The sequence below is a fragment of the Taudactylus pleione genome, unplaced genomic scaffold (assembly GCF_031769625.1).
Source record: "Taudactylus pleione unplaced genomic scaffold, aTauple2 ptg000041l, whole genome shotgun sequence".
NCBI lineage: Eukaryota > Metazoa > Chordata > Amphibia > Anura > Myobatrachidae > Taudactylus > Taudactylus pleione.
Window position 1 is genome coordinate 57077569 of NW_028284443.1, and position 25169 is coordinate 57102737.

General features: G+C 46.4%; 1 protein-coding gene across 4 annotated transcripts in view; it reads left to right on the forward strand.

Annotated features, from left to right (window-relative positions):
• ABCC4 (ATP binding cassette subfamily C member 4 (PEL blood group)) overlaps window positions 1-25169 on the forward strand; it is a 392497-nt gene that overhangs the window by 209458 nt on the left and 157870 nt on the right. The window lies entirely within an intron of this gene.

Below are 25169 nucleotides of genomic sequence, written 5' to 3' on the forward strand. Positions count from 1 at the left end.
AAATTCATTGGTCTCTTTGTTTGTCTGTCCGGTTATGCATTTGGACACCCCTGCACTGATTAGGATAAAACCAATGCAAGGTGTTCCAGGTAGATCCTGGACAGGTTTAAGGGGGGTTAGGGTCCCAGTCAGACCTCCCTTTGGTGTACCCTGGGCAGAACTTAGACCCGAGGAGTCTGTTCTGGGCCTTCCACTCGATGGATTTGGATGAAAACTTCAGATTGGTGGCAATTGGTCTGGGATGACTAATGGAGTGGGTGGGGTTCCGGTCAGACCTCCTGTTGGTGTACGCTGGGCAGAAGTTTGACCAAGGGAGCCTGTTCTGGTCCTTCCACTCGATGGATTTGGATGACATCACATAATAAAACTTAATAACTTGAAGATTTAAACCTTGGCAACGCTGGATACATCAGCTAGTTATGTATGTATATATTAGCCTGAGGACAGTGCCAGTTGTGTAGAGGCACTGAAACGTTGCTGGATGTTTTAATAAAGGACTATTTTGGATTCAAGTACCCTGAGTGCTGCATCTTGTCGGATAAGTATCACTAAGTTGTTTGTGCAGGCACCAGGCCAAATTTCTATACATACCTGGGAGAGCCGAATTCATTGTGTTTTATATATATATATATATATATAAAACATTTTTTTTTTATAGTGGGCCCTTATATGATGGGGTGGCTGCCAAAAACCATGTATAAAACATGAGTTCTGTGAAAAGGTAATATAGAGCCTTCAGTGGTGGACACAGTGTCGATGTCGGAAACAGTGGAGCACATGTGCAGCGATGGGTTTGAGACAGTGGATACAGGCCCTGATTCTGACCCGCTCGCTGCTGGAGGCAACTCACAGGTCTGAAGGGCGTTGTTATTTTTTTTTTAAGTCCGGCCTTCTGGCCGCTAGCTAAGCTGTGGGTGACCCCCCACAGCTTTTGCGAGCGGCCAGGTGATGGTCGCGATGGTTGCGACCATCGGGCTTGCGAGGAAACCCTTGTGGTAGGGTCTCATCTGCCGCAAGCCCCAGTGAGCTTCCGGCTCTAATAGAGCCGGAGGCTCACTACTGACCATTGGGGATGTCAGTAGGGCTGCCCTCAAATGGCAGGCGTTCCTTGGGGAACACCTCCGTTTGGCCAGCCACCCCCCTCCCCGCCTACAAAACGGGGTGAGCTGTCGATCAACATCGACAGCCGCCCCGTTTTGCTGCGAGCCCCGGAGCGAGTGATTTCTCGCTCGCTACAGGGCTCGCGCAGCGGCGAGTGCACTGCCTGGCCATCGACCCGCTTGCGAGCGCTATGCTCCTTATGCTTACCCAAGCATAAGGACTACCCACCGCTGCCTTCTCATATGCGTACAACGTCGCAAATCTATGTAAATATCGGTAACATTGACGCTCACACGGAGCGTCCACTTTGCCCTTGTGGTAGGTGTGACCTGCCGCAGACTCGGCAGTTCTCCAGACACACAGAGGACTCTCATGCTGCATTGGAGATCGCAAGGGCTAATTTATGCATGCCCATGTAACAGCGTTTATACGGACAGACACATCTGTGTTTTTCTGACCACAACCCCCGATACCTCCCTCAAACGCTGACAGCCTGTCACTCACTTTACGATGGATTCCTTTGTGCATCTGTAATCTCATTACGATCGCTGCGCAAACGCAGTGTGGCTTATATGCATGCGGGATGGCAAACACTTGATCGATCTGCGTACAAAGTCTAGAAAGGGGGGCCCTAGACTGCACACCCTGAAAAAAAAAATATATATATATATATATATAATGGGAGGTGCTACCTGTGGAGACTATTGTTGCAACACAAGAAAAGAAAGTACAAGTGCACAACTCCAACATTACTAATTATATATAATACTTTATGCAATAGAATTTTGCAATACATAGAGGTTTTGGCATAATCATGGCCATGGTTATGGGCCTACCCACCGCGCCCAGGTAACCTCTGAGGGTAGGTCCCTAACCTACTGGGGTTGAAATCCAGAGCACAGGACACCCCCAAATAGGCCCAGCTGAGCCACCCCAGGGCATCACTCTAATGAGAGAAGGTGAAGTGTAAGAAAGTGGAAGATATATAAGAGCAGCTACTGCTGCATATATAAGAAGGTGAAAAGGGTACAAAGTCACCATCTTTGAATCAGGCACATAGATTCTTATACACTGTTTGACATTTTATTTGTTTATACAGCAAGAGGTTAACCTATGTAACAAGTCTTGGGAACTTTATAAACACCATACTAAAACTTCTGATAGCTAAACAAAGTGTGTTTTCTTGTGTCTCTTTTTAGGTAATTAATTTGAAAATGGCAGACAAAAGGGAGATTCTAGAGTTCAATCAGTTTGTTAGCAGCGTATTGTTGGAATAAAAATGACATGGCACCAGGCCAGTCCTGGATAAAGGATTACTGTAACTGCATACTTCTGAGCTCAAAAGAGTATCTTCCAAGAAATGTGAGTTGTAAGATGCTCTGGACAATTTACCTAATGTGAAGGTAAATCCCAGAGGCTGTGGCATATGATTTGGGTCAGATGAGCTACAATATGCCATTGTCTGGCTATATTTTCACTGCTCGACAATTTGCGTTCAGCTTTATTTGCTTCATTGCTTTTCACTATGTTGATTTAAAAGACAACAAAAAGCTCCGGAAAAAGTGAACATAGATATCTTACGGATATTAACTTGGGTATGTGCTAAAGATTCTCATGAAAGATCGGATTGGCATATGCTTTCTACTTGGACAAATAATAGCACTATAACTCCTTTGTAAATACATAAAATGAGAAATTCACAACTTTGTTTCAGTATTGCGTATTACAGTATATATGGTGCTGGACTTTGTGTACTGTAGTTCTAAAAGAAACTACTGTATATACTCGAGTATAAGTCGACCCGAATATAAGCCGAGGTACCTACTTTTACCCAAAAAACTGGGAAAACTTACTGACTCGAGTATAAGCCTAGTGTGGGAAATGGCAGCAGCTGGTAGTGCCCCCAGTAGTAATTCCCCCTGGTTGTGCCCCCAGTAGTAATCCCTCCTGGTTGTGCCCCCAGTGGTAATCCCCCCTTTCAGTGCCTCCAGTAGTAATCCCCCCCTGGTAGTACCCCCAGTAGTAATCCCCCCTTTTAGTGCCCCCTGTAGTAATCCCCCACTGGTAGTGCCCCCTGTAGTAATCCTCCCCTGGTAGTTCCCCCAGTGGTAATCCCCCCTTTTAGTGCCCCCTGTAGTAATCCTCCCCTGTAGTAATCCCCCCCTGGTAGTGCCCCCTGTAGTAATCCCCCCCTTGTAGTTCCCCCAGTGGTAATCCCCCCTTTTAGTGCCCCCTGTAGTAATCGCCCCCCGATAATGCCCCTTGGTAGTGCCCCCTGTAGTAATCGCCCCCTGATAATGCCCCCTGGTAGTGCCCCCTGTAGTCATCACCCCCTGGTAGTGCCCCCTGTAGTCCCCCCCCCCCCTAGTAGAGAGAGATGTGAAAAGAATAAAAAAAAAAATACACTTATCTTAAACTCCCGCTCCTGGTCCCGCCGCTGTCCGCTCCTCCGGCCGCTTTGCATGGGAGAGACGTCGTCATGACGATGTGTCTCCCATCACCCACTGCGGGAGCCGGAAGATGGCTCCCGCAGTGGGAGCAGCAGCAGCCGCTGAGAGTCTGACAGACTCTCAGCGGCTGCTGATTACACCAAACACGCAGCTGGCGGCTGTGTGTTTGGCAGTGTGTAGCGCTGACCGAACTCCGTCCGGTCAGCGCTACACTTGACTCGAGTATAAGCCGAGGGGTACTTTTTCAGCACATTTTTTGTGCTGAAAAACTCGGCTTATACTCGAGTATATACGGTATATGTTTTTAACTTTTCTACTATAAGTTCGATCAAATTAGCCATGAAAAGTGTGAGTTGCCATTGCCACGGCGTTAAGATGCCAGCAACGGCACCGCGTCTCTCACCCATCGCGGCCTTCTACGAACATGAATTCACATAATTTTGCTCAGAGCCCTATGGGACTGCGAGCACTTTTGTGCAAGTTCGGTCTGCTGTAAAGTGCAGCTGTTGCCGCGATGACTCACACACGCGAAATCTGAGCGTAACCTCCGCCAAAAATCATATATCCCATACTTCTATTTACTAATGTGTTCTAATATACAGCTGTTTGTGGCATCATGCATCTGGACTTACATGTAACAGTTTACAGTCTTTATTAGATGACCCATGTGTAGTCCGATCTTACTCCTGGATCGGTGACGCTTCCTCCTCTACGTTACATCTGCACTTACTCTAGTCTCTCCCAATGTACTCATAACTATGGAAAGGGAGGTCGTGGAGCGTCACCTCAGTTCATGCAATTAGAGCAGGCTGTGTTGCCATAACAAAGCATGTAAATAACAGCTTAATAACATCAATAGGAAATACGAATATTCCGAAATTCTGAATTTTTTTGGCTTGACTGATATAATGAAACCTTTGATTTTGATGGTTCAATGTACACAAAGTTTGTCGAAAGGCACAAATTTTAAAAAATATTGTATAAAATTACCTTCAGGCTGTGTGTATAGGGTGTATATGAAACATAACTGAATTTTATGTATGTACACAAACATTTTGTTGAGCCACAAAATGATTGAAAATATTGTATAAAATGATCAGCAGGCTGTGTGTATAAGGTGTATATAACACATAAATGCATTCTGTGTGTATATTTGGGTCCCATCCACAAGATATTTCATTATGATATGCAAAAATACGGAATATTTCGTTATCCAAACTAGCCCTGGTCCCAAGCATTTTGGATATCGGAGACTCAACCTGTGTATGTATAAATATCTATAATCATGATTCAATCCGTTCGGAGCCAACGTGTCTAAATTAAATATCCATTTCATCTCTGATCTTGATAATCTAGTATCCCTATTTTCTACTTCAGGGTCCATAGGGTATCCACAGGATACCTTGGGGTATAGGTGTGACGTCAGTCGCAGGGCACCAAAGAGTTAAGCTTTCAGCCTCCCAGGATGCACTAGGTCCCCCTCCTATACCCCGCCCCCAGGCCAAGGCACCTCAGTTTAGTTTGGTGCCCGGCCGGAGTCGGGTGCACCTGTTGGAGTGGGGGCTAGAAGAGCCCCTGAAGCTTATTCTTCATGCAGCTGTGGCTGCACAACTGGATGAACAGCATGGACAGTCAGTCCTGACGTCCATGCTGTCTTCCCTACACCCCGCCGGTACCAGAACGCCGGTACTGATCCGGGGATGCTGGTGGGCGTCTGGGGTCACAGCTAGCGGTGACCCCAGATGCTCCGGACCATGGCCGGATTCAAGGGGGACAGAGGTAAGCAGCGGGGTCCCGCGGTGGGTCCCCGCTGATCACATGGTCCTAAGTCCCCAGGCAGGGGGCTCCCTGGGGACTGGCTGCAGCGTGGAGCCAGGCGACCAACCTGCGCTTCCACTACCCCCTGGGACAGCGGACCGCAGCAGAGCGGTAGCGCTGCGGCGTCCCAGGGGTTAAATGCATGCCAGGGGAGCGCGCCTTCCCTGTCTCACAGCCGGCGCCTCCCCCGCTGCACACAGCCCTCTCTGCACTGTGCTGACTGGTCCTGTGTCAGCGCTCCTCCCCCAGGCCAGCTTCTCTCTGCTCCTCGGCGGCCATCTTCTCTGCAACGCATGGTGAACGCTGCTGGAAGTCTGGAAGGAAGCATCGTGGTCTGGGTCCCCCCGCATACCTCTCCTCCGCTGTGGCTCAGGTCTGTGTATGCAGCGCTGTGTCCTACCAGGCCCTGTGTCTGTGTAGTTGAGTGATCAGCGCTGTTAGTGCAGGAATTGTTATTTCTCTGCATTGTATGTGACTGTGCTAGCGCTGCCTGTAACTATTCTTCACTAAACTGTCAACTTTATTACTGTCCCTGTTCTTTCTGCTAAAGCCCTTGCGGTGCGGTGCTGCAGGGTGGTCTCTCGCCTATTTAATACTTAATTGGTGAGAGAGGTCACATACGTGGTGCCATCATGTCTGAAAGTGATTTTCCCCTCCGGCTACAGTGTACCACGTGCAAAGTACCGTTAGCGGAGGGGGAGGGTAGCGCGGAGGGCCTTTGCCGGCAGTGTTGTCCATGGCGCGGCCTATTACGGTTACAGCACCGGTACAGGAGCCGCCCTGGGCTTGTTTCGCTCAGGCGTTAACAGCTTTAGTGGGCCAGTTAGCTCCGCAGCCCGCGTTTACTCCGATGGGTTTGTCCCAGCAGTCTGTGGTGTCGTCACCCATGCAGGGGTTCCCACGACAATTGGTGGTACCCCACAGTCTCCCTATTTCCCCGCTCCCGGGTTCTCAGGAGCCAGCGTGGGTTAACTCCCTGACGAGTTCTTTACAGCACTTGTCGGATGTATTGCAAGGGGAGTCTGTGATGCGGCCTCATAAAAGGCCGGTGGCGTCTCTGTCCGCTCCTTATGAGGATGACGAAGGGACGTCTGATGATGGGGAGATTCTGGATCCTTACGATCAGGAACCTTTCCATACTAAGGACGCTGATGCTAAGTCCAAAGTATATATTCCTGGACTTATTCGGGCGGTCCGCACAGCCTTGGTGATTGAGGACGAAGTTCCCCCAGCGGCTAAATCTAAGTATGCCTTTTTCAAAGATGTGAAGGGCGATGCCACAGTCTTTCCTCTTTCGGGTCAGTTGGTGGACCATTTAGAGGAGGCGTGGAAACAACCTGGCAAAAGATACCAGCCGCAGAGACGCCTGGCGGTGGCTTATCCGTTCGCGGATAATTATTTTGCTAAGTGTGAATCCCCTCCACAGGTGGATTCTCACGTGACCCGTCTTGTCCGTAGTGCCACATTGCCGATGCCATCCATGTCCTCCCTTAAGGATGCTACGGACCGCAAGGTAGAAATCTGCCTGAAGTCCGCTTATTCCCTTGCAGGGGGGGCAGCACGGCCGGCTATGGCCATTTGCTGGGTTGCCAGAGCGATGGAGCGCTGGGCGGATTCATTAGAGGCTTCTTTTGAATCCGACTGTCCGGCCGAACAAGCGGAGTTGATTGGCAATCTCCGTGATTCGGCCACCTACATCAACGAGGCGGCTCTAGACATTAGTACTCTGGTGTCTAGAATTTCTTCAGCAGCGGTAGCTGCTCGTCGCACCTTGTGGCTGCGATCCTGGAAGGCGGACGCAGATCCAAGAAAGGTCTGGAAGCGTTGCCGTTTACCGGAGAAGTTCTCTTCGGTCCGGATCTGGATAAGATTGTGGCCACGCTGGCGGCAGCCAAATCTGCTTGTCTCCCGTCGGCCGCTGCTCCTTCTGGTTCTGGACCATCGTCCTTTCGGTCATCTAGGGCCCAGGGCAGGCCCAAACCACAGTCGTTTCCTCGACAGGCTGGCCCTAAGAAATCGGGCAAGCCCCGGAAACAGGCATGGAGTACCAGACGTCCGGCCCCCAAGCCAGATGACAAGCCTGCGGCCTGACGGTCCGGGTCTCCCCTTGGGGGATCCCAGGGTGGGAGGCCGCCTGCTGCAGTTCTCCCGGTGTTGGTCGTTCACTACGACAGACACTTGGGTTCTGGAGGTGGTCTCTCACGGGTACGCCCTCTCCTTCCGGCACAGACCCCCGGCTCGATTCTTCACCACGGGTCTACCATCAGACCGGAACAAGGCTACGGAGCTGCGGAAGGTATTGCACACTATGCTCCAGGCTGGAGTTATAGTGCCTGTTCCATTCTCCCAGAGGGGCCAGGGTTTCTATTCAAATCTATTTTTGGTACAGAAACCCAATGGGTCATATCGTCCGATTCTCAACCTCAAAGCACTCAACAAGTCTTTGCGGGTCCCGAAGTTTCGGATGGAGACCCTACGGTCCATCATTCTGGCGCTGGAACCTGGGGACTACATGGTGTCATTGGACATACAGGACGCTATGGCGGTCATGGCGGCTTCTCTGCGGCTGCAAGGAGTCCGCATGTTGCCGTACTTGGACGACCTGTTATTGGTGGCAGGATCTCCAGAGCTCCTGTTACACCACTTGGACCTGACCATTGCACTGCTGCAACGGCACGGCTGGCTAATTAACTGGCAGAAGTCCACTCTAATCCCGTCTCGGAGGATTCTGCATCTTGGAGCCTTATTGGACTCGGGACAGCAAAGGATCTTCGTGACGGAGGACAAGATCTCTGCTTTACAGTCAAGGGTGCGCAGTTGTCTGCACAGCCGCCGGGTGTCCTTACACTCGGCGATGAGGTTACTGGGCTCCATGGTGTCGGTGTTCGACATGGTGGAATACGCCCAGTTTCACTCTAGACCTCTGCAGCACCTGATCCTGTCCAAGTGGAACGGGCTGCCTCAGTCTCTGAAGTTCCAGACGATTGTGCTCACCCCGGAGGTTCGCCTGTCCCTTGCGTGGTGGTTAAAGATGACCCACCTCAACAAGGGACGTCCGTTCTGGGTTCCAAATTGGGTCCTGTTGACAACGGACGCCAGTCTTCGAGGCTGGGGAGCAGTTTCGGGTCCACACTTGTTCCAGGGCAGGTGGACACCGACAGAAGCGGAGCTTCCAATAAATATCTTGGAACTCCGTGCGGTCTTCAATGCTCTCCTGCAGGCACAGCGGTTTCTCCAGGGTCACCCGGTGCAGGTCCAGTCGGACAATGCTACCACCGTGGCCTACATAAACAGGCAAGGAGGAACTCGCAGTCGGGCGGCTCTCGTAGAGGTCTCTCGGATCCTGGTTTGGGCGGAGCGCAATCTTCCGGCCATATCAGCGGTCTTCATCCCGGGAGTGCTAAATTGGGAGGCGGACTTTCTAAGTCGCCAGGACGTTCATCCAGGGGAATGGTCCCTGCACCCGGACGTTTTTCAACTACTGGTGGACAGGTGGGGTCTTCCAGAAATCGACCTCATGGCGTCCCGGCACAACAACAAGTTGCTGGTGTACGGGTCTCGCACAAGAGACGAAGGGGCGTCTCTGGTGGATGCTCTGTCCGTCCGGTGGACGTTCAGGTTCGCAATACCTGTTCCCTCCGGTCTCCCTTCTTCCACGGGTAATCCGGAAATTCAAACAGGAAGGAGGGACGCTCCTGTTGATAGCTCCCGCGTGGCCCAGACGGCACTGGTTCTCAGACCTTCAGGGTCTGTCCGTGGACAGTCCTCTGCGGTTGCCGCTACGACCGGACCTTCTGTCTCAGGGTCCTTGTCTTCACCCGGACCTGACTCGGCTGTCTTTGGCGGCGTGGCTGTTGAGACGGCCATGCTGAGGTCCTGGGGGTTTGCCAGCTCTATGCTGTGTACCATGTTACGAGCTCGGAAACCGTCTTCCGCGAGGATATACCATCGCGTGTGGCATACGTTCTTCCAGTGGTGTCGACCGAGAGGTTATGCACCGCGGGAGTTTCGTCTGTCTCGGATTCTCGCCTTCCTGCAAGCGGGACTAGATCATGGGCTTCGCCTTGCTTCTTTGAAGGTACAGGTTTCGGCCCTATCTGTCTGGTTTCACCGTAGGATTGCTACAATCCCGGATGTGCGCACCTTTATGCAAGGTGTTCTCCGTATTCAGCCGCCCTTTGTTCCACCTGTGGCGCCTTGGGATTTGGCTGTGGTCCTGAGGACTCTCCAAGGACCGCCGTTTGAACCACTGGGCTCAGTGGATATTAAATGGCTAACAGCTAAGACTGTTTTCCTTCTGGCCGTTGCTTCAGCCAGACGTGTTTCTGAGTTAGGGGCTCTTTCTTGTAGACCCCCTTTCTTGGTTTTTTTCATGGGAACAGGGCAGTGCTCCGCACTCGGCCCGAGTTTCTCCCCAAAGTTGTTTCCCAGTTTCAGGTTAACGAGGAAATAGTTGTTCCGGCCTTTAACTCACCGGGTCTTTCCGTGGGTGAGGCCTCTTTGGATGTTGTGCGGGCCTTAAGGACTTATGTGGACCGCACTTCTTTGTTTAGGAAGTCGGACGCTTTGTTGTCCTCTATGGCTTCTGTAAAAAGGGTTGGCCTGCTTCAAAGCAAACTTTGGCAGCCTGGATCCGTATGGCTATTTCTGAAGCTTATCTTCATGAAGGCCTACCGGTCCCTTCTTCTCTGAAGGCTCATTCCACTAGGTCTGTGGGTCCTTCGTGGGCAGCTTGACGTGGTGCCTCGGCAGTTCAGATCTGCAAGGCTGCTACGTGGTCTTCTGTCCATACCTTCGTGAGGTATTACAGGTTTGACACCTTCGCCTCTCAGGATGCTTCCTTCGGGCGGCGGATTCTCCTTTCTGCACAGGAGCGTCCCCACCCTTAAAGGATACTGCTTTGGGACATCCCCAAGGTATCCTGTGGATACCCTATGGACCCTGAAGTAGAAAATATGAGATATGGTAAGAACTTACCCTTGTTATCTCTATTTCTACGAAGTCCATAGGGTTCCACAGGACTCCCGCCCTGTCGCACCTGTGCTGCAGATGGGCTTTGCTCTGGTCACCGGTTTTCCGTCTCCCTCTGGTGAGAATGTGATTCTTGTATGTGTCCAGATCTTTGTTCTCTCTCTTCCTTCTCCTCCTCCGGCCTATGGCTTGGTAACTAACTGAGGTGCCTTGGCCTGGGGGCGGGGTATAGGAGGGGGACCTAGTGCATCCTGGGAGGCTGAAAGCTTAACTCTTTGGTGCCCTGCGACTGACGTCACACCTATACCCCAAGGTATCCTGTGGAACCCTATGGACTTCGTAGAAATAGAGATAACAAGGGTAAGTTCTTACCATATCTCATATTATTGTTTCCCCATTCATCTTTTATTGTCTCGATACCCCAAAATTCAGTGATATGATCAGTGGAGCATTTATGTACCTTTTTAAAATGAAGGGAGAAAAGGTGAGTCTCTAGACCAGGGGAGGGTAACCTTTTATCTGTAGAGGGCCATTTTGATATATATAAAAATTTTGCGGGCTCAGTGCAGGCCACGCCCCCTCCATGTGACATCACACAGGGCGAGTTCACAATCACCGGTGATTACAGCAATGCACGGAGCATCCTGAGGATGCTCCAGGGAGCTGTAAGGGCAGCGATGTGACCTGAGAACGCTCCAGACACCACTGCTGCATAGATTCTGGCTGCAGATGAGGCTAGCAGAAAAAAGCTCCAAGGGCGAGACCAAATGATTCCGCAGGCCTTATATGGCCCCCGGGCCTGAGGATCCCCATCCCTGCTCTAGACCCTTGCAAATATTGCGGACATGTTCTACCCATCTGATTTTCAAGGTTCTTGTACTGTAGTTTTGCCAATATACTGTATATTTTATTACATGAACACTTAATGGCGTAAATTGCATATTTACTATTGCAAGTGATGAAGTGGTGAATTTTTAATTCTTTCCCCTTCGCCATAAAAGAAGTTAATTTCTTGGTTGGCTAAAAACAGGTTTTACACAGACTACATTCTCCGCATCTATAGAAACCCTTATTTCTAATTGTACCCCCTATCAGTTTTTCAATAAAAGCACTAGATACTAACTTATCTTTTAGGTTTGGTGCTTTTTTATATCCAAATTTCGATTAGTGTGGTAGTAATTGTGACAGAACTGGATGCCAATTTTGTCTGAAAATCCTCTCCACATACAATATTAGTGATGACTTTTATACACGGTATTAAAAGCCAAGCTGAAACGTGTATCTTGTTTCCGTTCCTTATTTCTTATCAATAGACTCTATCTAATTTGGACACATCATCTATAGCCTTTTGTCATTTCTGTGGATGGTATCCTTTTTGTAGGAATTTTTCTTTCAAAGTGATCGCTAATTCTATATATTTAGTATTCGAGGAGCAATTTTGCCTTAAACGTTGTCCTTTAGGAATGTTCGCGAGCCACTGTGGTAAATGATTGCTTTCGACATTAATATATGTATTTGAGTCAGTCGGTTTAGTATATAGTCGATTCAATTTTATCATCAGCAATTTAGATCTCCAGATCTAAACAGCTGATTTTTTTCCTGACTATAATTAAAGCTCAATTTTATGTTTATGTTAAGTCTTTCTCATTAAGATAGGTGCAAAAATGGTCTAATGACAATCTGTCTTCCTCCCAAATAAAAAGCACATCTATGTACCTCCACCATCGGACAAGGTTTGACCCCCAGCTATGACCATGCCAGATAGATAGATCTTCCCAACTGGACATGAATGTTTTCATAGCTGGGGGCAAATCTGGTCCCCAGATGCATGATGCCACAAACAGCTATATATTAGAACACATTAGTAAATACAAGTATGGGATATATGATTTTCGGTGGAGCCATCACTTCCGTTCAGCGGAGATTACTTCCGGTCATGAGTGGTTAAATACCATGTATGTCACCACACTCTGGTTCCTTGAAAAAGACCCACTTAGGGTAGAAACACGTTGGAGTACAGAGTGTGTAGTTTAGTATGTTTTGGCACTCCTAGGCCATAAAGATAACATTAGATCAATGAGATATATAGTATTTTCAGCTGATACTTAATCCTCTTCATCCACATGGTCTATGTTAGGTTTGCCATACATACCTTCTGTCCAGTCTTCTATGTATATAATTTTTTGACCTGTTTTTACTATTGTGTTTATTAAAAGTCCACTGTATACCGGTTGATTTTTTAAATCGGTTTGTTATACACATATTTATCAAAACAATAAGTGACTGCTGCAACTAAGAACAAAAGATACCCAGATGTGAGGATCCTTGCTCCTAGGCTGAGTGATTATGGTACGTCCTATTCTTATATGAGGAGTTGTGGACTTATGGTGTCTGATCTCTACACTTCTTAAAATAAACCTTTATGTGAGGACTCATCTGCATGCTTCTTGTGAGTTGGTATTGTTCTTTTCACATGGATATAGAACTTACCTGACACACTATGAGGGTGTTCCAACTTGATATTTGAAGACATATTATACTATGATATGTTTTATGTTTTTCTTTCTCTGTATCAAAACTTTGTGATAAACAAAGAACTCTCTACAGCACCTATGAATTTCAGGACTTACCTTTGAATATTTCATATGGACATTTAAGTATATATATTTTTATTTTATTTTTTGATATGTTTATGGACTTTGCCGAGCGCCGTATGCTGACATATTGGTGTATATGAGTATGAGTTTGTCTTCTGTATAAGGGCTAGGTGGCCCTTTCTTTTTCAGCTGGCTGTATAGGTAATTTTTGCGCCTTTGGAGTTTCTTGTAATATATATCTTTTTCATATTTAACTACACTGGTGTCAAACTTCTAAGTGATTTATTGTTTTCACTGTTCACTGCCTTTATCATGATTATAGTCTGAATGTGATAAAATCTGTATGTTTAGCCCAGAACTCAAAGTTACTTATGTTTTTCTTTCAGACTTCCAAATCAGGAAGTCAAACCTGCTTTGGTTAGTAAATGTGCTTGTATATTGTGATGGCAATAATGCAAACAGTAAACCTAAATTGAAATGTTTCTTTAACTGTCCTTTTCCCAAACTCTCTGGTTGTGCAGAGTTTCTCCGCTCACAACAACCCCAATGTTTAGCTTACAAGCCATGTAATGTTGCACTCACTTTCTGCATTGTCAGTCCATCTTCAGGTGTATGGGGCTGCTGACGAGGCATTGGCAGTGCAAAGTGTTTCCATGGAAGCAGTGATATACTGTACTGTGATAGCAGCTACAAGCTTTACTAACCATGCAACTGCCTTTGGGCAATTGCAGTCATAAGCTGTGCACACCTGAGCAGCAGCATCCACTCAGTTTGCTTCAAGCAGTCAAAGCAGTAAGAGGGGAAAGGAATGCAGTTAGGAGTGTTGCAACTATTAGTGACGCTGCTGGAATGGGTGCACATGTGCACTTTTATTTTCTATTTTAACTACTTGAACACTATAGGAAGTCACTTTCTGAGCAACTTTCATAAACGACTGGAACAGCTTGCGTTAGGGACAAGTTTAGGGGCTGAAGTAGAGTTGAACATGTGCCTGTTGTGGATCGTATCCTGTGTGTTTTCTCCCGGTACATGCTCCGGACCCATGCATATGTAAGTACAGGCGTTGCACTTCTCTATGCATTTTGAACTCTTCTCCACTTGCTAACAGAAAAAGCAAAACTGGGCTATAATGGGGCCTTCTCACATAGCCAAAGGTCTGTAAAGAATGCTCATGCAGCTGCGGGCCATACAGACTTGTCCAGATCTTTTTTTTTTACCCAAGTATAGGCTGGTGGAAGTGCACACTGATGATTTTGATAAGTAGCAAACTAAGCAGGGTCGGCTTGAGGCATGTTCGACCAGTTAAGTCAAACGGGCGACACCCCATAGAGGCCCAACATCCCGATTTCAGTGGGACAGTCCCACTTTTCGGGCACTCATAGGCCGAAATGTCCCGCGGGTGGTCGGGAGGTTGGGCACCCCGGACCCCGGAGTAGCATGCGCGCGGCATCCATTCAGTGCAGGAAGAGGGCTGGGGAGAGCCCAGCTAGTGACGGAGTGCTGGGCTTGCCCTCGGTCTGACGTTACACGTCATTTAGGGGGCATGGCCTATGCTAATTAGAATACACCCCATTTTCTTTGCCGCATGCGACTAGGGGTTGAATGATACCCATCCTGCACAGGGCGCGGCTACCTCTGGAGCCGGCCCTGAAACTAAGCATGGAGAAAGTGGACGGGTGCACCATAAGATACGTACATCTATATAAAGTAACGTTACTAGGTGTGGTAACACCTGGAGCGGCACACACTGGCCTCTGAGGCCACACCCCCTCATGTGCCATTTTTGGGGGCGTGACCGCATGTCATGCCCCCGTGTTCATCCGGGAGTTGCTGTGAAGCCACCAGGTACTCCGGACAAAGGAAGGGGTGTAGATGACACGTTCCATCCATCACCGCTGTTGCAGCGCTGCCTGGTGACACTATCTGAGGGGGTGACCCCAAAATACAAGAGCAGCTCTGCTATTTTGGTGTTACCCCCATGGATGGTGTCACTCTAGTGACGCCATTCCTTTTTTTTTTACCTATTTACAATAGTTGACAAATGCAGAATAGTAAAGAGCAAACGCCACTTCTAACGAATATACAGTTTTGTTTCCATCCACGCTGTGTGTGAGCACATCCACCCGATCTTTGTTAGCATCATGCTCTTAAGTGTTTTAAAATGGAACTTGTGAGATGTATTGTCATATAGCAGATTACGAGAAATACAGTACAGGCACTTTACTATACACAATTATTAAAACATCCATTGTTGGTGCATAATCAGATAATATAAACAATCTACATAAATTGCATTAGTGTATAAAAATCTTTTCCTGTAGAGCAGGATGAGTCCTGTGTCTGAGCATAGGTGGTCCTGAGAGTACTGATAAGTATATGTCTCTAGGTCATTGTTTGACATGAAGTCTCTGTATTCCTCAGAGGGGATATAGTCTATATACATATCAGTAAATGAGCCTCTCAGTAGTCACGTAGTATACAGTAAGACTCCCCTATGCTAGGGATGCTTACTAATCTTTTGTACAGATTTCTCATGTCTCTGCTACGTGTGATGTGACCCTGGCTTCTTCCTTCCTATCTCCAGATGTAGCTGCCTTAGAAGCTACACAGTTTTTGTCGGTGTGGGAGGTGTGTCTGGTGGGTTCCCTTGCCGGGAAGTGGTTTCATACTGCTGTTCTCGCTTGACTTTTGATGGTGAGTTCATATTACGAATCCTCCGGATCCCCTGTAAACCCTCACATTGCTGGGGTCCCATCTGTCAAAGCATTAGCTTGCTGATGTGAAAAACATGTGTTCTGTCTGGACTGTGGGCCTGATTCAGATGTGGACGCAATGCTGATATTTACGCAGTTGAGCAATATTAGCTGACTGCCCATGTATTGCGGTCGGACTGTACAAGTGCCAAGATACCTTAGTGATGCCTAGTGTTCCTTCTAGTTTCTTGATTGGACAGGCCGTGCATCCAAAAAGGGGGCATGGCATACCCCCTTTCCATCATTCTAGATGGCGTGCCCAGCACTCATGGAGATGCTGCCCCCAAGCTCTCCTTGCACTGTGAATAGATGCCATGCCCATACACACTGCATCTATTCACCCACTGCTCCCGCAACTTTAACAACTGTGTACCATGGGGGGGGTGCAGCAGGGACAGGCAGAGTCGCAGCAGGAGGCAGGGTGCCGTGGGCCAGTCTGTACCAGGCTGTGATCAGTCAGAGCTGTAACACTTTGCAATGTCCAATAATGGAGCACTCTACATTAAGGTCACTCTAGTTTGTGCCAGAAAGAGCATTGGTGCCCCCCTCATTTTTCAAAGGGACATAATGCACTCAAAAAAGGGACATGGCTTCATGGGGAAGGGCCAGGGAAGAGATAGGAGAGGCCAGAAGAATGAAGCTAGAAGCCAGAATGGTAATAAACAGAAATTTGACAGGCCCAAACAGCACCCCCTGACCTGTGGTGCCCTGTGCGATGGCATCGGCCGCACTACCCTAGCTATGGCCCTGGAAAGAGAATGTATATTTATTTGGGGCAACTAGTTTGATTGCTAAGCCTACTTTTTTACCTGGTACAGCTGTTTAGATATGGCACTTTACCTGCCAAAGAGGTAAATTAGAGGCTGTTTGGAATAGGATGGATCGGTACAGGAAAATAACAGTAATGTTTGTAAATAATGTTATATCTGAACAACAGACCAGTGATTCAGTGAACTGAGTTTTTTTTGTAAATACATTTCTAAGATTAATTTCAACTTGAATCCACTTGTAATTCTCCTTCAAAAGTGTATGAATAATTAAGTGTAGTGTTATTAAACAAATTGGGTGCAACAGAAACAACAATAAAGCTATACACAATTACACATACAAACTGGAGTAAGCCCCGGCTTTACTCGATGTAAAAAGCACAGGTGTGGTACAATGTGAAGTATTTTCATACTTGGATCAAAAGATTTTAACAAATTGACAACAAATGACAAAAAAACACCTGTGTGAATAAAAATGGATGGTGAGCACCTGAACACATTTCAGTTCACGCAATTAAAGTATTTTACAGGGTGAGCATGGAAAGAATAATACACTCTGTGGTTTGATGTCTTTTATTGAGGAACAAAAGATTTTCGAGTTATTCATTTCAGGTTTAGCCTTACCATTGTGTAGCAAGGGAGGTTTAATGAATCATTGTTTAACTAAGATAGTGCAGTATTTGAGCATTAAATAGTCTTAGATGTGTACATAGCACGTCTTTCACAGGTCTTGTATTTAACTGTGATTAATTGGCATTCAATGATTATTTAATTACTTGCAGAGAAATCTAAGAAAAGTGTGTATTTTGATTAAGTTGTTTTATGTTACTAGATACTCCTCTCTATTGTGTGTTCTTTACAGTAGTAGATTACATTTCATGGCAAATGGGCTGTCACACCTGGGTTCTTTAAGAGTGACAGAACATAATATAATAGTCCAGGAAGTATAAATAATAAAGTTGAGGAAAACTCATACTATGAAACTATAATCATTATCATTATAAAAAAAACTTTTTCTATTGTTACTGTGATGATTAAAGAAATGTTTGTTGGAGATTGTACTGTATTGGTCCTGAGAATGTGTATGATCTATCTACTCAGCTGCATATTACGGGGACAATTAATTTAGCCGTGAGAGGGGAGAGTCACCATTGCAGCAGCGTAGAAACGCCAGCAATGGCAGCTGAACTCGCCCCACTCTCGGCCATGCCGTTCATTTTTTGTGCACAGAAATCCACAAGCTTGGAGATACTGTAAGTGCGGTTTATGGCCGTCCTTACTCATGGGGCAAGCCGCCTTACTGCTAATTGAATCCACCCCTGAGAACTGGTTGATTCCCATCAAACATTGATTTTTAAAGCTGTGAAAATTACCAATGTTGACTGTTATATGGATTATATGCAGTTTGTACTAAACTAGACTAAAATGAACTGGACTAATGTAGGGCTTATTGATTGCTATATGTTCAATTGAAATGTTCTTAAAATAAGATAACATATAGTGTTCCCTCTAGGTCCGGCGCAGGGCTTGGCGCCGGACCATCGAAAGGGCATTCTGATGCACACCCACAAGAAAAGGGGGCGTGTTCATGAGAAAAGGGTGTGTCTCTACGACACGCCCTCTTTTCATCACTCTTACGGACTCCCTTACGGACATGCCGGGCTGCCCCCAAGCTCTCCTCTCTCTGTGAATAGATGGCGTGCACATGCGCACACCATTTATGCACAGGTGGTGATCGCTGCACCGCAATTTTTCCCACCCATGGGACACTGTGGCCTGCGGGTGAGGATGGCACCCGGCATGTTGTATTAGCGGGGCACCGCCAAAAAAACAGGGCGCATTCTACCCTTTTGGAATCGGACAGGGCGTGGTGCCTCACTAAAACAGCTTAGCGGGAACGCTAGCATATAAATGGAGTACAGTGCAACTCATAATTACATACCAAACAGCCATTATGTTCAGTTGATAACATTATGGGGCTTAAAATTACAGACTTGCATGGCTTAAAGCCCAATAACAAACATGTATTTTTATTTTTAAGTGATATAATCTAATCATAGTTGTTTTATATTGGTGATCATTTGTGGAGCCCTGATTTAAGATATATGAAATTATTTCCACTTTTATCTCCTCTGCATTCAGTTGCTTTTATACTTCATTATCTTTATTGGTCATTGAGTAATATGCTTTCCCTGTCACAAATAGTGATAGTTCTGGTAACTGTATATATAAGAGGTTTGCTCATTGTGCTGGGACTAGTTAATGTCATCACAGTTACATGTATGGCTTCATTGGTTTAGATCCTGTTGAAGGGAGAATTGATGAGCTAAACTGGAGTAGTTTGTTAGTGCAGCGTAATCCAGCTGGTTAGGCACAGCCTGTGCATTTCTGTGTTAGTTATAAAGCAGTGTTTATGTCTATATCTGCACCTAACAGAGATCTGGCCTGAGTATTGGAAGGCCTACAGCAGGTTTCAGGTGTTTACATCATATTCATTCATCCTTGCAGTGTTTGTCTCTGCACTTGGCAAGTTGGCATTGGTAACACTTGTGTTTAATCTTTTGCTTATCAGAAGATGAAAAATATCTGAAATGCAATTTCATTCAGAGACTAATGTTCATTTGAATATAGTTTAAATGCTCTAAAGGCCTAATCACATCTGTCTTTCTTTTAAAATGAATCTTCTCCCCACGGGGATCCTTTTTAATCCCAGAATGTTCCTGATAGGTACAACTGTAAATTACATTCCGAAGATTTAAGCTCCATCCTCAAGTTGGTGGCATTCAATTAGCTATTCCACTGCCCTGAAGAAATATCATGATCAGCACTTGATTTTTTTTAAATGTATCTCACTTTGGTGTTCCTGTTATATGTTTCCTTCGTTAGCCTGATACTTGTACTTGTTATGGAACATAATTTGGCATCTCCAGACTGTGCAGTTTTCTGAGATGTGTGTGTGTGCGTGTGGCATTTGTGTATGGCTGATAGGGAGTAGGGAGGTATGTTTTGGGTCGCTTTCTTGAAACATCCAACCTGTTTTAGCTTCATTATCTTCATGTTAAATTCTAGGATTTGTTGATATTTAGTTGAATCTATATACCTCCTTCTTCGACAATATTTCCTCCTACTACCATATGGCTTCATACATAGTATATCCAGCCTCCCGTGCTTAATCGCTGGAAATGTGTTGTATTTTGTGTAGTTGCTGCCCAAAATGCAGATCATTTATGTGTAATCCACACCGTAATCTGGGACACTACTCTGCTGTCAGCTATATTGTACCTTGCTACAGTTACTTTGCAGTGATATGTGCGAATGGGATGTAGACAGGATCCTGACGCTCAGTATCCCGACAGTCAGAATACCGGCACCAGCATCACGACGGTCATCAGAATACAAGCTCCGGAATCCTGGTGACAGTGAGTATTAGGGTTAGGGGTTAGGTATAGTTGTGTGGGGGGGTTAGGGTTTAGGAGTGTTCCAGAACTTGCCTTAACTAAAGCTGGCCACACACCTAAAGATTATCTTTCCAAACAGCCAATTATCTGGCTGGTTGGAATGAAAATCTGGTAATGTATGGGATAAAATGCCAATTGGTCGTTTGCTCACAAATGCCAGGAAACAGACAAAAGTCCTTTAGACAAGTGATTTAACTAATTTGTCGGAATGAGCATTTTAGTCTGTTTTTCAGCATTTGGGAGCAAATGGTCAATTGTCATTTGTTCCCATATATTACCAGATCTTCTATCCAATCAGTCATATAGTTGTGTGGCTTTTAACTTCCATTTCTTGAACCTTTTTTAGTTACAACTGAATCCGCTGAGTTCGTGGTTGTTCATACTAGGCACAGCAGTCTGAGTATCAGAGTATTATCCTCAGGAATTGTCTTTAAGGCCTAATGCAATCAAGCTTAGATGCCATAAAGAAAAAAAAAACCATAAGAATGTTTCCAAAACTTTTCCACATGCCATGCTCACAGTTAAATATTGGCTGCTTATTCAGTTATTTATTCAGTTAGTTATATTAGCTTATTTTTTACATATTTGTGGAGATATACAAAGCCTTGAGAAGTGATAAAGTGGAGAGTGATAAACGGGGGAGGAGGGCCCTGCTCATAGAGCTTAATCACAACATCCACAATGTTACAATTTCAACACCCAGTTGACATTATGAAGGTCGACATTCAGACCATATCAACATGCTGCATGTCATCTTTTTATATCACACTCTGGGCCTGATTCAGACCCGCTTGCGAGCGCTGAGCGCTCGCAAGCGGGTCAATTTTGCCCAAGTGCGCAGGCGCAAGACGGAGGCGGCTCCGTCGTGCGCATGCGCGAGACCCGAATAACGACGGCCAAGCACCAAAGGGGGTGTGCTGTCGATGGTAATTGACAGCACGCCCCCTTTGGTGGGCGTGCTGGGGGCGTGGCTGCCCAGACGGAAGCGTTCCCATGAGAACGCCTACCGTCTGGGGCCGGCCTGCTCTCGGCTCTGATAGAGCCAAAAGCACTCCAGGGCTTGCGGCAGCGCGACCCTACCGCAGGGTCTCGTCGCAAGCCAGAGGGTCGCGATGGTCTTGACCATCGCGACCATCATTTTGGCCGCTCACTATAGCTGTGGGTGGTCACCCACAGCTATGCGAGTGGCCAGGAGGCTGCTCCAAAAAGGAGGAGGGACGGCCCTGATTCAGAGCGAGCGCTCTGTCAGAGCGTCCGGCTCTGAATCAGGGCCTCTGCCCGGAGACTTGGGTAAGTTTATGATGACAGGACTCTCACCACTTTGTAGAATCGGACAAGTAAGTGCTGATTCCGCCCTGTAAGCAGGGATGACCGGTAATTTGATTTAATTATTTCCTATGTGATGATGCTGACTCAAGTATATGGATCCAAAAAATGCTGGTAAATAATATACATGGTATCTTTATATTTGGATATTTGTCCTCAACTATTAAGTTTAAAGTGTATCTGGCTGTAATATAGATGTTATACTTCACATTTATCTCATTCACAACTGAAGAAGCCTTTGCAAGTCTTTTGCACATTGTTCAGAGTGGAAGATCAAATTTCAGGGGAAACTTCAAGGGAAAATCGTTAAGAGGTTGGACAGGGATAAAATCGTCTAGTGGATGCCCCCCATAAGGAGAAACTCAGTAATGTTGCTACAGGTTGTACTGAAAAGTCCTGGAAATACCTGTAAAGTCTAAGATGAGGATTTGTATCTGTTCCATATATCTACAAATGACAAGACGTGCATAGACTTTTTCTAGTGGTCTAGCTGGGACATCAGATTTTTCATATTGTTGATACTACTGCAAGTTACAGAGCTAATCAGTTTAACAACATTCTACATGCAATTCCTTCAGTAAAGCTGTAGGGGGATGCAGTTTATAGACGGCGGACTAAATGCCGCTGGTCTATATCCCGACAGGAGAAGCCCAACAGGGGACTTAAGATAGACGTCGAAATGCTGACGCCTATCTTTATCCCGACGATGCCGAAATGCTGGTAGATGATAGCCTGAACGAGGTAAGTCAGGGGAGTCCTTACTGTTAGCCGCGGGGGGGGGGAGGGGGTTACAAATTTACCAGTACTTAATCGGAGACCTGCCTGTCACCAACAGAGACACCTCTAGAGACTTCTGGTATTAATTTAATTGTCATTTTTTTTTTTCATTTTTAATTGTCAAGTGCAAAGTCCAGGACATCTTGCTTATACAGAATTTTGCCACTTAAAGATTGGTGAATAATGATCATTCAGAAAGTCAAAAAACATTGTCACTTTTGTAGATAGTAAAGAAGCAATTGGTCTAGTCAGTAGCAGTAGGTACTCTATCGGTGCCCGACTGCCCGATATGTCGGCCCCTGCCGCATCCCGCTGCATAGGGTTGTCAGTCGCATCGTCAGGTTGAGCTGCATGTAGGTCCGACCTGATGACGCGGCTGACGAACCCCATGGGAGTGCGTACCGCATAACATAGTGGGTACACTTCACGTTTTGAACGATTTGTCGTTATGATCCGTCGGAATCGCGCAAATCGTTCAAAATATCGCTAAGTGTGTACCCATCTTAAGTTCTCAAATTGATCACCTAGCTCTGTAGAATTTAATTGGGTATGTTTTGGACACCGGGCCTGATTCAGAGAAAGACGCTGTTAGCATCGCTGCTACGTCAGGCATCTTTTTTCTCCTAAAATGCATCTAAGTTGCAATGCCTTGTGACTGAGTCGCACCAACAGACTGAGCTGATTAATTTGATTTGCGACACTTGTATATCTGTGTGCGACTGTCTATGAGTCTGTATACAAGGTGCTACAATGTAGCGGCCGCAGCTTTTTTTCATTCCAAGCTCCGTTGTGGTTCATACAGATGTGTCCACATACATCTATCCTTCATGCGCTACAAGTCGTGCCACACATAACGCAGGAGCTCCGTGTGCCTTTTTGTGCGACTCTTTATCTTGAAATGCATGTAATTAGCTAGCACAAGCAGCTTCTGCTGATTAAAATGATATGCAGCATGTCTATGTTCTATGGGCCTGATTCAGACCCGATCGCAAGCGCTGAGCGCTCGCAACCGGGTTGATTGTGGCCCACAGCGCATGCGCACGACGGAGCCGGCTCTGTTGTGCGCATGCGCGAGACCCGGCTAGCGATGGGCACTCCATCGCTCCGGGTCTCGCACCAAAGGGGGCGAGCTATCGATGTTGAGTGACAGCTCGCTCCATTTGGTGGGCGGGCCGGGGGGTGGGTGCCCAAATGGAGGTGTTTGGGGGCAGCCCCACTGACATCACAAGTGATGTCAGTGGAGAGCTTCCGGCTCTGTTAGAGCCGAAAGCTCTCTGGGGCTTGCGATGAACGAGACCCTACCACAAGGGTCTCGTCGCAAGCCCGATGGTTGCGATGGTCTTGACCATCGCGACCATCATCATGGCCGCTCTCTATAGCTGTGGGTGGTCACCCATAACTATGCGAGCGGCCAAGAAGCCGCTCCAAAAAAAAAAAAAAAAGCCTGGCCCTGATTCAGAGTGAGCGCTCTGTCAGAGCAAGCGGCTCTGAATCAGGCCCTCTGTGCGTCTGCGGGTGTATCTGCATGCGAAACGCTACGTTACAGTGTTACAGCCGCTGACACTGTAACGTAGCATTTCACATGCAGATGCAGACGCACACAGAACATAGGCATGCTGCATATAATTTTAATCAGCAGAAGCTACTTGTGCTATATTTGCATCACTGTGTGACTAAGACACATTTGAAAGTACAAAGTTACACAAAAAGACGCTTGGCGCTGCCAAGTCATGCCACGGCATGGTGTGATTAGAAGGGCTGTTTAATGCTCAAGGAGGCTAGATGTATGAGGACACATCTGTATACAGACTCAGATGCACTCAGATATACAAGTGTCACATATCAAATTAATCAGCATAGACTGCTGGTGTGTCATAGTGCACTGCAACTTAGACGCTAAAAAAGACGCCGACACTAGCAGAGTATAATGGGACCTGAGGGCTCACTCACGACAGGCAAGTCGTGCTGCGTGGCATATTGAGGCTATATGTATGGGGACACATCTATATGATAATGCATCAGGAGGCGCTGATGACAAAATACGCCTCCTGCCAGCAAGCAGGATCTTAAGCTTACTCGGATTGGCAACGGAACTGCTCAGCCAGGGCCAGGAAATCTGCAACATGCCCCCAGTTTTTGAAATGGTCCCCGTGTCACCAACTGTACGTCTCCAAATGTACGCAGCATGTCAATCATGCTGAGGCTTTGGGGGCACTGTGAGTAATCCTGCAGTCCCTCTGACATCGGAGACGTATGCAAACCATTGGATTTGTATTCATCTCTGAACTGTTGTTTAGTAAATGGTAATTATTTTTATATCATTTTAAAATGTATGTCCCTTTTTGATGTAAGAAATTGAAGGATACAACTGTAAATTAGGTGTGATTGTTTTTATTTAAACTCCAGTTTGTGTCTAACTAATCCAACCCGTTGTGTATAATGTCTTATAGTTTGCATAAATTGTGCCTGTACCTGACCCTAAGCAGTGGTATCATAGCCCACAGTCAGACCAGCGGGTCATATGCTCTCACTTATCTCACTTGCACCAAGTGCGAAGCGTTTTTGGTTTACAGATTATTTCACAACTAAAAATAGAGAAGAACGATTACACGTTTTTGTGACGTTACTCCCCAATATCAAAATCTTTTTTAATTTGCTGCACATGCAGATTTCATCTGCCACTTCCCTACACAGGATTACTTTCTGTGCCCCAAGAGGCTGTTATTGCATGTTTTTAGTCTATCTGAGCACCAGCATATAACAGAATTATAGGCATTGTGGAAGCTGCATTTGCATTATCTGTGCAGTGACTCATAAGATGAGCTCTTACTGGTATTATATTATTCTGCCTCTAGTACTCTAACTTCAGCACATGCAGTAAATTAACTACACTGCTCTATATTTCATTTTATATGCTTGCTGCACCTAGACTGGACTTTTACAGAAGCACAGTAAGAAAGGAAAATAGGAACATGTCATTTGAGTTTATTTCATTTCTTTACTGTATGTAGATGATACCTTTACTTACCTGCTCCCTAGGAGCAAACGCAAAGAGCCCCTAATGCTTCCTCTCTGGTTAACTCATCAATTCACACATAACACATTTCTTGTTGAGGATAAGTAAGCTAACTAGGAAGCATTAAATGTCACA